The sequence below is a fragment of the Aquarana catesbeiana genome, linkage group LG08 (assembly GCF_042186555.1).
Source record: "Aquarana catesbeiana isolate 2022-GZ linkage group LG08, ASM4218655v1, whole genome shotgun sequence".
In the NCBI taxonomy this organism is placed as follows: Eukaryota; Metazoa; Chordata; class Amphibia; order Anura; family Ranidae; genus Aquarana; species Aquarana catesbeiana.
The window spans coordinates 216,541,706-216,556,593 of NC_133331.1; positions in this window are offsets into that span (position 1 = coordinate 216,541,706).

Sequence of the window (14,888 nt, forward strand, 5' to 3'; positions counted from 1 at the left end):
CGACAATTTTATGTAGGCAAGACGAAACAAAAATTTTCATTGCGAGCCTCACGACATATTACTGCCATGAGAAAAGCAAATCCCGACCTCCCACTGGGGAGACATGTGGCCAACGAACATCATGGCAATTTCCCCAATATTTATTTTTTAATCCAGGATAGAGTCCATCCCAGCCCGAGGGGTGGGGATTGGAACAAGGCCCTTTTACTGCGGGAAGCCCGCTGGATCATGGACCTTGCTGCCACCTCACCCCCCGGGCTAAACGATCATTTGAGCTATAGACCCTTTCTAGAGGGCTTCTCTTCCGGGGTATGTGAGAAAGATTTATAAGCTCTCCAACTTGAAAGCCTTATGTTTTATCTTGGTTTTTCCTCTTTTCTGCTTGATGATTCATATTAACAGTGGTGTTTGATGCTCTATGTTTGGCCGATTGTTCGACTGTTTATTGATAAATCACCTTTTTAACATGTGTTTTCTGTTATGTTAGGCCACCTTTTATTATGTGTACATCTGTTCCCCCTTGTAGCCCTGTATATATAGGCATACTGTCATGTATTGAAGCACCCTGTTGGTCTCCTTCTCGGCGAGTATTCTTCAATCACAGTCTACTGGCCCCTCCTTGTCCTGCCCGGCACACGGGGGCCTCCCGGGATTCACTATCCTATTGGGGGGCCTTTTGTTGGCGCCCGGTTCACGCCGCGGGGGGATGGGCGGTGTTTTAGTTGCTTGGCCTCACCTGCGGGCCCAGTCACCTTTTCTGTGTCGGTGGGCGGTGGTTGCATGACCCCTCCCACAGTCCAGCTGTGGGGGGTGCCGTGCAGCGGCTGCTCAGGGTCCCCCCACCCCTTTGGCATCTATGAGTAACCATTTGCGAGTATGAGGCGGTGAGTATACACGATAATTCTGGTAGGTTTAATGACCACTCCAGTTATTTCCGTGTAATTTTTTATTTTTTCCCCGCCTTTTCTTTTCATTTAATCTACCCTTATAATCTACCCGGCGAGTGAGGAGCGTGTATAGGCTTTTGCCTTGTTATCAAGAAGTGACAGGAGGATGTCGTCATTTAGACGCTCCTCCGCCGTTGCCATGGCTCGCATCCCCTCCTTCCTCTAGACGGAGCAGCGTCATGATGTTGCCATGGCTTCCATCTCCTCGTTTTCCTAGACGGAGCGGCGTCACGGCGTGCGGACTCGCACGCCAATCAGCACCGCACCTGTCTATTCCTCCTCTTACCCATATTAAGCCGCCAGACGGCGAGTCAGTGACATTGTCCTGCTTGGCGGTGGCGGTCATGGATCAGATGAACGGAGCTCCCTAGTGCACTGAGATGCAGCCCTATGACTAACACGGTAATGCTACCCTTCGTTTTTTCTGCCTCTTTGTAGCTGCAATCTGCTGTAGGCTCTTTGTGTTGCCTTGTTTGGATTGAGTTCTCATGCAATGTATACCATATATTGCAGTATATGGAGGGCATTCCTATTTCTGCTTTCATGATCAGGTCTTTTTGTCCTATATTATAGATCCTGTCTTTGTAGGAAGCCGTTATCCTTTGTGACCTTTGGAGCTGCTTGTGCATTTGGGGGTCTCCGCTCCTCCTCTGGATCTTGGGGTCCCTTGTCTACTCTCCCCTATAATTCCCTTTATGAACCACTACTAGGGTAAGCTATGTATATTAGATTATTTTCACTCCCATGCCCCGCCTGGACGCGGATCCGCATGATGGATATGGGGCTCTGCGTCCACGCTGTGGCGGTTATTTTTATATGGCTTTTTCTTTGGTAGATGGACACCAGCCTACTGGGTTTTTTTTGCTTTGTTTCAGACACTCCCCTTTTGGTTCTTCTTTAATTTGGATTCCTCTGGGATAGTGCTGCCCCTGCTGAGCTTGCTCCTCTGGGGTCACTCGGGGGGATCAGTGTGGATAAGGCGGGGCCAGACATACGCCCAACTCCTTTTTGGATCCTGGTGGCGTTCTGTACGTACTCGCCTCTGAGACTTTGACCGTGAGCTTTCTTTACTGAATATACTTGGGTATGTGTGTTATCTCTCTTATATTTTTTATTTTTTGTTTTTCTGATGTTAAATTATACAGAATGGTTTAGGATGCACGCAATGTGTTTAATATATATGATCTCTAATTACCTTAATTTATATTTCATTATGTAGTGTAATTCCTCCTACAAGTTTTCCCTGATGAAGGGACTCTATAGGTAGTCCCGAAACGCGTAGGCCCAGGCGGAAGACTACACGAATATACATTCAAATTCTACATCAGTATATTCGTTTCTTTATTATTCTATTGTCTATTTAGTGAACTGTATCAGACTTTTTTCTATTTGTATTTTTGTATATTTGTACCAATAAAATTGTTTTTTACTACTTCGTTGCCTTTAAAGTCCCACCTACTTTTTGAGGGGTTATTTCTTCTTCTCCTTATACCAGGGATGGTGGTAACCCATATGACCTACTTGGATGGTATTCCTCTTATTATATTTGCAGCAAATTCGAACATGGAACACCCTTTAAAAGTCTATGGGAGAAATCAAAAGTGCTAATTTTAAAGGCTTATATGCTTGGTATTGTCATGAAAAGTGTTTGGGGACCTGGGTTCTGCCCCAGGGGACATGTGTCAATGCAAAAAAAATCAGCCATTTTTTCAGGAGCAGTGATTGTAATAATACTTAAAGTGAAACAATAAAAGTGAAATATTCCTTTAAATTTTGTACCTGGAGTGCGCATGCGCGGGACTTCCGGAGCGTCACGCTGACCGAGAGCTCCGCACCGCTCCGGCCTTCCAGAGCCTGGCACAACTGCTTCGTATAGCAATTCTCAGCAGGAGGAGCAGATCCCGCACCCGCACGGATCCGGGCATCAGTTTAAATGTCCGGATCCCAACAGAAAAAGGACGTTAACCGGCAATTGAACTTCGGCCTAATTCCCCCTGTGCTTTCCAAGATGGCGGCCGCAGCTTCTCCATGCGGAGACACTGTGAATCAGCAGGGCTCAGTGTGCCCTCCAGCTTTATCCACTCCAGCCACAGCACAAGTGAGTAATCTCCTGGGGGCCCAAAACTATATAGCATCCCCTGCTTCTACTGAATTGCTCCTATGCAGACTGCTAAACGGCAACCCTTACTCTCCCCTTCTCAATTCCCCGGATAGCATTGTAGACTCCCCACAAGCCTCCCCTATTACCGCCAGTCATCCACCTGAAATGGCACAATTACTTAATTGTTTTTCTGATATGCTTGCAACAGGACTTGCACAAAATACCATGCAAATTACCACCTCCATTAAAGCAGACCTTCAGAGCCTAGGGGCAAGAATGGATGCCATTGAACAGGCAGTAGATGAGTCTGCAGCACGTACCAACCAACATACCACCTGTATTCAATCCTTGCAAGATCAACTCGAAAATGCCCTAGCTAAAATTGAAGATTTGGAGAATAGAAGCAGACGCTATAATTTTAGAGTGAGAGGCATCCCTGAATCTAACACAGACAACCCTGAAACCATACAAGCTTTAATCAAAGAAATTATCCCTGACATCCCGGATAACAAGCTTGAGTTGGACAGAGCACACAGAGTGTTACAACCACCCCGCCAAGATGGACGTCCTCGGGACATAGTGGTTAAACCACACTTTTACAGTATAAAAGAAGAGGTAATGAAAAGATCCCGCTACAAAGATGACATCACCTTGTTTGGTAACAAAATCCAAATTTTTGCTGATATTTCACGATCCAGAAACGAAGATTACTCAAACCACTTCTGGACATCCTCTCGCAAAAAATGATTAAATACAGATGGGCATTCCCCTTTCGTCTACAATTTCATTACAGAGACAAATCCTACAGCTTCTCGAACTTCCATATGGGGGAGCAACTGCTTCTCCACCTTGGGCTTATATCTCAAGACCTGCCTCCACACAACTCAGAGAACCGACCGGCTTCTTCCAAGAGACCTCCTCCAAACAGCCCTATTACCCCACTGTGGGTGAAACAACAACCGAAGAAACAACAAGAATCCATGCCCCCTAGATGAACTCTGTTGACATTTTCTCAACTGGCCTAAATCCCATTTTTTTGGTCTGTGTAGAAGCGCCTCCTACACACCCACGGCCTTTTTCAAGACCCACTACAATTACATCCCCTCAGTTTTCCCTACAACCCCCTCCTTGCCTTTTGGTTATTTTGCCTGAACCTCCTAAAGCACTGGAAGTACTATATACCTCCAATGCATGAAAGCCCCAAACGTATTTACATTAGGCCTCCGGCAGAAGCCTTAACCTGAGATTATTTATAGCCCGCCTATTTGTCCCCATACCCACCTTCACTATCCTTATCCCCTATTCCCTTTTCCCTTTCCTCCCATACCTTGCCTCCCCCTCCCCCCCCCCCCACTCTTACCTTTTATTACCCTTCATTGCAGATTCATTCAGCATATTAGGCAGCTGACCCGGTTAAAGTTTATACTTTAAAGTTTATACTTTATCTGTCTGATTTCCAACTAATATACAAAGTTCACTTAACCTGTTTGTAAAAAATGCTAGTTGGACTGCAAATTATGTTCCTCTTGATAATGTACAATAAGTAGTTGTCATAAGGAGATTTCTCCCACAATTTCTAATTTTCTTTATTTTTACAAACGCTCTGTGGCCGGAGCGGAAACACATGCCACTCCATCTATTGTAGCCGAGAGGAATTTTAATCCCTTGGAGACAATAGAACTGCGGCCTTATTTAGGGCTGCTTTTGTTTTTCTGAACCCTTCATTTTCAGGGGTTCAGGGCAGGTGTCTATTCCTGCCAATACGGGATTCAGGGTTCTTCATACACTGGATTCCGCTTTTCTCAATTTCTTCTACTCCTTTCTTTCTACCTTTTCTATCTTCTTCTTCCTCCCCTCTCCCCCTTTTTCTCCCACTCAGATGCCTTCGAGACAATGGACTCAAGCTACTAGAATGGGTAAGAAACAGCTTTTTATCACCAAACACCCTACAAAATGTCCATGGCTGCTGAACCCCCCCCCCACTGTCATTTCTCAAAATAGCATCCCACAATACACAGGGATTAAATTCACCAGTAAAAAGGAGCAAAGCATTTCATAGCTACCAAACCAGTAGGTTGGACATTGTACTCATACAGGAAACACTTTCCAAAAAGCTTCAATCCTTTCTTTTTACACCGGAATTACCCCACCTTTTACTTAGCCAATGCGGACGACAAAAAAAGAGGGGTAGCTGTCCTCCTATCAAAGCGCACTCCTTTTTCCTTAACTCAAACTATTAAAGACACAGAGGGAAGATATATCCTGGTAAAAGGCCACATAAATGGTACACTTCTCTCCATTATATCATACTATGCCCCCAATAAGAGACAAGCTGCCTTCTTCTCATCCATGCTTACCGCTCTCTTCCCCCATTTGGAAGGCAAAGTGATCATGGGAGGGGACTCAAACATTGCCTTTGATTACATGCTTGACAAATCGATAGAAAACCGCACTAAGCTTAAGCGACCCCCCAATCAAAGCCTTCGTATTGCTCAACTCCTAAATTCATTAGGAATGATTGATGTATGGAGAGGATTGAATCCGACGACCAAAGACTACACTCACTTCTCAGCCCCCCACAGAACTTACGCACGCATTGACCATATTTTTTTACACACCACGGATATACACTTAGTGTCTCGCGCAACGATTAGCGACGTCCCGTGGTCTGATCATGCCTTGGTCTCCACCAAACTAAGCGGTTTCCTTCATCCAGCTAGTTCTGCACAATGGCGACTTAATGAAGCCTTTCTCTCCAACCCTGTACACTGTGCTATGAGAGAAAAAGACATGTTGGAATATTTCCGCCTCAATGACACACCTGACATTGCTCCCAACTCCTTATGGGGAGCTCATAAAACAGTAATAAGGGGCAAATTTATACAGCTAGCATCACAATTAAAACGAGAAAAACTAATAGATCTCAAAAAGTTACAAAAAAATTTCCAACTCGCCTGTAAAAAACATAAACAACACCCCACTTTAACTTCACTAGCTAAAGTGGACGCTTCCAGGATTGAATTGAATACTGCCCTCACATCAACTGCAGAAAAACACTTAAAATGTGTCAAGGGGAGATTTTATCTCAACTCAGACAAATTTGGTCCACAGCTTGCCTCAAAACTTTCACCCAGACATAGATTCCAAGCTCTTCCCAAAATTAAATCCCTATCAGGGTCCTTAACGCAAAACCCCAAGACAGTCCTGGAGGCGTTCCACTCTTTCTATTCAAAACTGTACTTATATCCCAAACAGGAGAATACTCAAAAACTCAATATCTGAATCCCATCGATCTATAATGGAAGCCCCTATCTCAATAGAGGAAGTGATGGAAGTAATAAAAGAAAGTAAAATAGGTTCAGCCCCTGGTCCAGACAGCTTTTCGTCACTTTATTACAAAAAATTTGGAGCTGTTTTATCTCTTTATCTGGTCCGATTCTTCAATTCCCTAAAGAGAGATTCACCATTAGATTCAACGACTAATTTAGCGTATATTTCAGTCATTCCCAAACCAGGTAAAGATCAGAGCCAGGTCAGTAATTACAGACCTATATCCCTCATGAACAACGACCTGAAAATAACGACAAAAATCCTCTCCAATAGGCTAGGCTCATTTATAGGGACATATGTGCATAGGGACCAAGTAGGCTTTATACCGGGGAGACAGGGCCCGGACCAGATAAGGAGAGCAGTAGATGTCATCTCCCTGCTACAATCAAAATGGGATGGTAACCCACCCCAAGAAGGTTACCTTTTATCTATAGATCTACAAAAGGCCTTCGATTCCATTACATGGCCTTATCTTTTCGGGACACTAGAAAGATGGGGGTTTGGCCCCCACTTCATTAGCCTCCTCGCAGCGCTATACTCTCAACCTAAAGCCCAGATCAGGATCCAAGGTCATCTATCTGATTCCTTCCCCATAACTAAAGGGACCAGACAGGGTTGCCCCTTATCCCCTTTACTTTTTGCTATAGGTATAGAAAATCTAGCTATAGCAATCAGAAATCACCCAGATATCCACGGGGTTAAATGTGGACAGTCCTATCATAAATGCGCTTTGTTCGCGGATGATGTCCTTCTCTTTATCACTTCCCCCCTCATTTCCACCCCCAATGTTTTATCACTTCTTAAAAAATTCGGACAGATATCAGGCCTGCAAGTGAATATGGCTAAATCCATAGCACTTAACATCTCAACCCCACCACACGTAGTTGATAACCTCAAAGAACATTTCCCCTTTGCATGGAGCTCTAACTCTATCCCATATCTAGGCATTCAATTAACCCCCCTTATAGAACAGCTTTACCGCTTTAATTACCCTCCCATGTTCAAAAAACTTAACTCAGATCTTGATCAATGGTCATTACACAAATTGTCATGGCTAGGGCGGCTGAACGCGATTAAAATGACTCTACTCCCACGTATTTTATACTTATTCCAATCTCTTCCCATTCCAGTCCCTAAATCTCATATATGTAAACTACAATCCTTAATTATCCAGTTTATCTGGAATAAATCGAACCACAGGCTCCCCAAAAAGACACTCTTTAGACCAAGAAAAAGAGGGGGTCTTGGGCTGCCCAATCTCTGGTGGTAATACCAGGCAGCGCATCTCAACCAAATTTCAGCAGTTTACTCTAAGGGTCCAAAGCCGGAATGGATAGAGATGGAAAGGCAGGCCATTCCCAATTACACAATAGACTATCTACTTTGGCGCCCTCATAAAACTAGACCACCAATCCTCTCCCCTACCCTCTCACATTCATTTAGGTTGTGTGACTCACTGCATAAATTAAATAATCTAACATCTAAATGGCATCCCTTAGCTCACATCTTTAATAACCCCATTTTTCCTCCAGGCATGAACATAAGAGCGTTCCAATGGTGGCTTGACAAAGGCATATATAGAATAGGTCATCTTTGTAACTCTAATGGACCCATCATATTGACCCAATGCACATCAAAACTTGAAATGCCCCAATCGGAGAGGTTTCGACTTTACCAATTGAGACATTTCCTACTCTCCATTCTCCCTCAAGAATCGCTTCCTCTTAATACCACTCCCTATGAACAATGGTGCTCCTCAGCTATGGACATGAAAGGGGGAATTTCTCTTATATATACAGCATTAGCGGAACCACAGGAGAAGGCGACTTATATGGTAGCTTGGGAACGTGATCTTGGCTTTGAATAGGACCTTGACACGTGGCATACGTACTCCACATCAGCCTTCAAGGGGATCCTAAATGTCTCCCTTACTGAAGCAGACCTCAAAATTTTGACACGGTGGTACCTAGTCCCTACTAGATTAGCTAGATATTATCCTCAATCATCCCCTCTATGTTTTAGGGGATGTGGTCACCTGGGTACTCTCTTACATATTTTTTGGGAGTGCCCACGAACCAGAGGCTTCTGGAACAATATTTTCCACCTAATCCGCAAAGTCACAGGCGAGGCAATCCCACAAACCCCAACAGTAGCACTCTTAAATCAAAAAATCCCTAAACTCCATAAAATCGATCAGATTCTAATTCACTATATTCTTATAGGAGCCAAACTTACTATAGCCCGGGCATGGAAACTTCCTAAAGTATCCTTCCACCAGGCCAAACAGAAAGTCTCCTGGATCATGTACCAGGAGAAAATATCTAACATCATACTAGACAAAACAGAGACATTTAAACATATATGGGAACCTTGGGCCCGTCACATTGGCATGATCCTCTAACTACTGAATAATCCACGGAATAGTGGTTAAGCTCCCTAAAACGGCTGTCTGACAACCTGACCCGGCTCTCCTCGAAGCCCAGACATCTCTTCCCCTACTCTACCCTCTTAACCCTCCCTTCCTTCCTTCCTTTCTCTATTTCTCTCTTCTATTTATGTTCTTTATGAGACTCTTCTCCCTCACCTAACTATACTGGTGAGATGAGAAGCAGCAATTACATGATTACAACCATTATGTACCAAGTTCATGATTTTTGGTTAAGTTACAAGTTTCTATAAATTGCTTTATCCACCTTTGATTAAGACCAGAGTTTAGCCAAATAGAATTGGATAATGATAGTTGGCCCTTGAAACTGTTATGTCATTACTAGAAGCCCAGATGTATGATATAATACCAGCCTGGAACTGTAGATTAGAACTTTCATTTTGTTGAGTAGCCGGAAGCCTTTGGGCATGGGCACAGTATGAACCCAATAAGGGGTGCCTGTGGCTTAGGGCAGAAGGTTATTTATTTGATATGCTGGACAGGGCTTCCTTGTTACTTATGTTCACTATTTTCACGTTGAAGTTTGATACATTAATAATTACTGTGGACCATGCTTTGTTATACTACTGGGCACTTCAAATTGCTATTTGACCAACATCTGTTCTCCACTTTATGCCCCTGCGTGGGCACAACTTTATTGTTGCCTATTTTAATACCTTAATAAACACTTTAAACTTCAAAAAAAAAAAAAAAAAAAAATTTGTACCTGGGGGGTTTCTATAATATGCCTGTAAAGTGGCACACATTTCCCGTGTTTAGAACAGTCCCTGCACAAAATGACATTTCTAAAGAAAAAAAATAATTTAAAAGTACTCGCGGCTATAATGAATTGTCGAGTCCGGCAATACAGATAAAAGTCATTGAAAAAAACAACATGGGATTCCCCCCAGTCCATTACCAGGACCTTTGGGTCAGGTATGAATATTAAGGGGAACCCCGAACCAAAATTAAAAAAAAAAAATTGCGTGGGGGTCCCCTTAAATTCCATACCAGGCCCTTCAGGTCTGGTATGGATATTAAGGGGAACCCTGCGCCATTTTTTTTTTTAAAATGGCATAGGGGTCCCCCTCAAAATCCATACCAGACCGTTCGGTCCGTCCGCCGACGGACCGAAAAAGAAAGAAAAAAAAACAAAGCCACGACTGACCCGCCTCCATGGGAGGCACCTGTCGTATGACGCAGGTGACAGTTCTTTTATAACTAAGGACGGGGCCACCCGGTTACGTAAACATGTGGCCGCCCCCCACTGAGGCCATAGGGATGCCATTGGGAATTCCCCGTGCATCAGAGGAGGGCGGGGTCACCTGGATACGTCACCGTGTGGCCCCGCCCTCAGTTATAAAAGAACTGTCACCTGCGAATATGTGTCATACGGCGGGTGCATCCCATGGAGGCAGGTCGATCGCGGCTTTTTTTTTTTTTTGGTCCGTCGGCGGAGCGAGAGAAGAAGACTTTGTGGGACATTTTTATTTTTTTAATTTTTAATAAAGGACTTGTCCCAAGCTGTGTCTTGTCTTTTGTACCATTTTGACACTTTTTGTGAAATGGTAGAGGTACATTTGTACCCCCATTACTAATTTACACAGGGGGGCCAGGATCTGGGGGTCCCCTTGTTAAAGGGGGCTTCCAGATTCCGATAAGCCCCCCGCCCACAGACTCCCACAACCACCGGGCAAGGGTTGTGGGGATGAGGCCCTTGTCCCCATCAACATTGGGACATGGTGCTTTGGGGGGCTACCCCAAAGCACCCACCCCATTTTGAGGGCATGTGGCCTGGTACGGTTCAGGAGGGGGGTGCTCTTTCATCCCTCCTCTTTTCCTGTGGCCTGCCAGGTGGCGTGCTCAGATAAGGGTCTGGTATGGATTTTTGGGGGGACCCCCACACCATTTTTTTTTTATTTTGGCATGGGGTTCCCCTTAAAATCGGTCTGGTATGGATTTTGAGGGGGACCCCATGCCATTTAAAAAAAAAATTTGGCGCAGGGTTCCCCTTAATAGCCATACCAGACCTGAAGGGCCTAGTAATGGACTGGGGGGATCACATGCTGTTTTTTTCAATGACTTTTATCTGTATTGCCGAGACCTGACAATTCACTATAGCCGCTATTACTTTTAAATTACTTTTTTCCTTTAGAAATGTCATTTTGTGCAGGGACTGTTCTAAACACGGGAAACATGTGCCACTTTACAGGCATACTATAGACACCCCCCAAGTACGAAATTTAAAGGAATATTTCACTTTTATTGTTTCACTTTAAGCATTATTAAAATCCCTGCTCCCGAAAAAAACAGTTGTTTTTAAAACTTTTTTTTGCATTGATACATGTTCCCTGGGGCAAGACCCAGGTCCCCAAACATTTTTTATGACAATACCATGCGTATAAGCCTTTAAAATTAGCACTTTTGATTTCTCCCATAGACAATTCATTATAGCCGCGAGTACTTTTAAATGATTGTTTTTCCTTTAGAAATGTCATTTTGTGCAGGGACTGTTCTAAACACGGGAAACATGCGCCACTTTACAGGCATACTATAGACACCCCCCAGGTATGAAATTTAAAGGAATATTTCACTTAACACTTTTACAACAATAACTTGCATTTTAACCCTTAAAATTAGCACTTTTGATTTTTCACGTTCGTGTCCCATAGACTTTAACGGTGTTCGCGTGTTCAAATACATTTTTTGCCTGTTCGCATGTTCTGCTGTGAACCAAACCGGGGAGTGTTCGGCTCATCCCTAATTGAGAGGTGTACTACCCTAAATCCTTCTACACTCATGCCTGCACCCATTGAAGGGGACCCACATGACTGTATAGCTCAAATTGATGAAAGAATACTTACCAGAAAAGATCTCACGGATGTGCCATTTGATAATGCAGATATTACTTATTTTGTTGATGGATCATGCAAAAAAGTGATACAGGTACAAATAAGACAGGATATGCTGTTTTAACACATGACCAGGTTATTGAGGCAGGTAAACTACTTAATTCTTACTCAGCCCAACAGGCAGAGATCATAGCTCTGACAAAGGCATGTGACTTAGGTAAATAAAGGTGAATATATACACAGATAGCCAATATGCCTTTTCCATCATACATGTGTTTTCACAACAATGGAAAAATAGAAGAATGGTCACATCAACAAGCAAAACCATCCTACACAGAGATCTCATTTTAGCCTTGCTAGACAGTGTACAAAAGCCAGCTCAGGTAGCTATATGCAAATTCTAACGACACCCCGAGTATGAAAGGGGTTAAAGTCGTTTAGGACATTCCATACCCAAACAAAAAGGCAGCTACCGAACACTTCAATCAGCCAAACAAGGAACCATACAAATAATTCTCCCTCAAGTATGAGACGAGGCTCTGTGTGTCTTGAGGTTCAAGCAGGAATGATTCTTTATTCAAAAACAAGTTATACAGATCCCACTTTAAAACACTCCCCCCCACCCCTGGAAAACAGGGCGGGTTAAACTGTCCAATGACAATGGACACACAGGTCAGGTGTGTTTAACCTCTCATCAGTACACAATCTTATCAGCAAGGAGAGCTGTTGGAGGAATCCCCCCTCCCTCCATAGAGATAAACATCCCATAATCCAAGGAAGACAGACACAATAGAACATTGGAATACAGCCCCACCCCAAACTAGCTCAGCAAATAGTACACAACAGCATGAGACAACACACATTATATATACATATATACAGCATTGAGTCTGACTAGCACAGATCATAGTGGGGTTCTCATTCACCTTGTGTCCCTATTAGTGACTTCCATCACAATAGCATATCCAGGGTCCCCAGAGTCTATGTGTCTTGGGGGACATGGACCTGAATCTAAAGTAATGCCACCTCAAGGGTCCCCAGGCATATAGCTCACAAAGAGCACCTTTCCCCAAATGTCAGGGCCCATAATCGGTTGGCAAGAGGCTGGCATTCAGTCCCCTCCAAAAGTCTCTGTCCCAGCTAGGTCTGTCACACAAATGTACAGCACAAAAGAAAGGTACAGACCCGATTACACTAGGAAATTCCTTAGCAGATAGAGCAGCAAAAGAGGCAGCTCAGGGCAAACAAGGGATACATTCCCATCTTGCGAAACCATCAGAAATGCAGAGCGTGATAGATGAAACATAGTTAATAGAAATGCAAAAATCAGCACCCGAGACTGAAAAACAAAAATGGTTATCAAAAGGGGCAGTACAGATGGAAGGTATTTATACAAGCATAGATGTTAAACCAATATTGCCTACCTTATTGTTTAGATATGCAGCCTTATTGAGTCATGGGCAGGCCCATGTCTCAAAAGGGCGGGATGGTACAGATGATTAACCACTTGCCGACCGCCGCACGACTATATACGTCGACAGAGCGGCACGGGCAGGCAAAAGGACGTGTATGTACGTCCTTGCCTGCCCGCGGGTGGGGGGTCCGATCGGACCCCCCCCCGGTGCCTGCGGCGGTCGGCAAATCTCCCCCGGCGATCGGAGGTGAGGGGGAGGCCATCCATTCGTGGCACCCCCCCTCGCGATCGCTCTCAGCCAATGGGATCATTTCCCTGCCTCTGTATTGTACACAGAGGCAGAGGAAATGATGTCATCTCTCCTCGGCTCGGTATTTTCCGTTCCGGGCCGAGGAGAGAAGACTGCAATGTAAGTGCACCAACACACTACACACAGTAGAACATGCCAGGCACACAAAACACCCTGATCGCCCCCCGATCCCCCCCCCAATCACCCCCCCCCCTGTCACAAACTGACACCAAGCAGGTTTTTTTTTTTTTTTTTTTCTGATTACTGTATTGGTGTCAGTTTGTGACAGTTACAGTGTTAGGGCAGTGAGTGTTAGGCCCCCTGTAGGTCTAGGGTACCCCCCTAACCCCCCCTAATAAAGTTTTAACCCCTTGATCACCCCCTGTCACCAGTGTCGCTAAGCGATCATTTTTCTGATCGCTGTATTAGTGTCGCTGGTGATGCTAGTTAGGGACGTAAATATTTAGGTTCGCCGTCAGAGTTTTATAGCGACAGGGACCCCCATATACTATCTAATAAATGTTTTAACCCCTTGATTGCCCCCTAGTTAACCCTTTCACCACTGATCACTGTATAACCGTTACGGGTGACGCTGGTTAGTTTGTTTATTTTTTATAGTGTCAGGGCACCCGCCGTTTATTACCGAATAAAGATTTAGCCCCCTGATCGCCCGGCGGTGATATGCGTCGCCCCAGGCAGCGTCAGATAAGCGCCAGTACCGCTAACACCCACGCACGCAGCATACGCCTCCCTTAGTGGTATAGTATCTGTACAGATCAATATCTGATCCGATCAGATCTATACTAGCGTCCCCAGCAGTTTAGGGTTCCCAAAAACGCAGTGTTAGCGGGATCAGCCCAGATACCTGCTAGCACCTGCGTTTTGCCCCTCCGCCCAGCCCAGCCCACCCAAGTGCAGTATCGATCGATCACTGTCACTTACAAAACACTAAACGCATAACTGCAGCGTTCGCAGAGTCAGGCCTGATCCCTGCGATCGCTAACAGTTTTTTTGGTAGCATTTTGGTGAATTGGCAAGCACCAGCCCCAGGCAGCGTCAGGTTAGTGCCAGTACCGCTAACACCCACGCACCGTACACCTCCCTTAGTGGTATAGTATCTGAACGCATCAATATCTGATCAGATCTATACTAGCGTCCCCAGCAGTTTAGGGTTCCCAAAAACGCAGTGTTAGCGGGATCAGCCCAGATACCTGCTAGCACCTGCGTTTTGCCCCTCCGCCCGGCCCAGCCCAGCCCACCCAAGTGCAGTATCAATCGATCACTGTCACTTACAAAACACTAAACGCATAACTGCAGCGTTCGCAGAGTCAGGCCTGATCCCTGCGATCGTTAACAGTTTTTTTGGTAGCGTTTTGGTGAACTGGCAAGCGCCAGCGGCCTAGTACACCCCGGTCGTAGTCAAACCAGCACTGCAGTAACACTTGGTGACGTGGCGAGTCCCATAAGTGCAATTCAAGCTGGTGAGGTGGCAAGCACAAGTAGTGTCCCGCTGCCACCAAGAAGACAAAC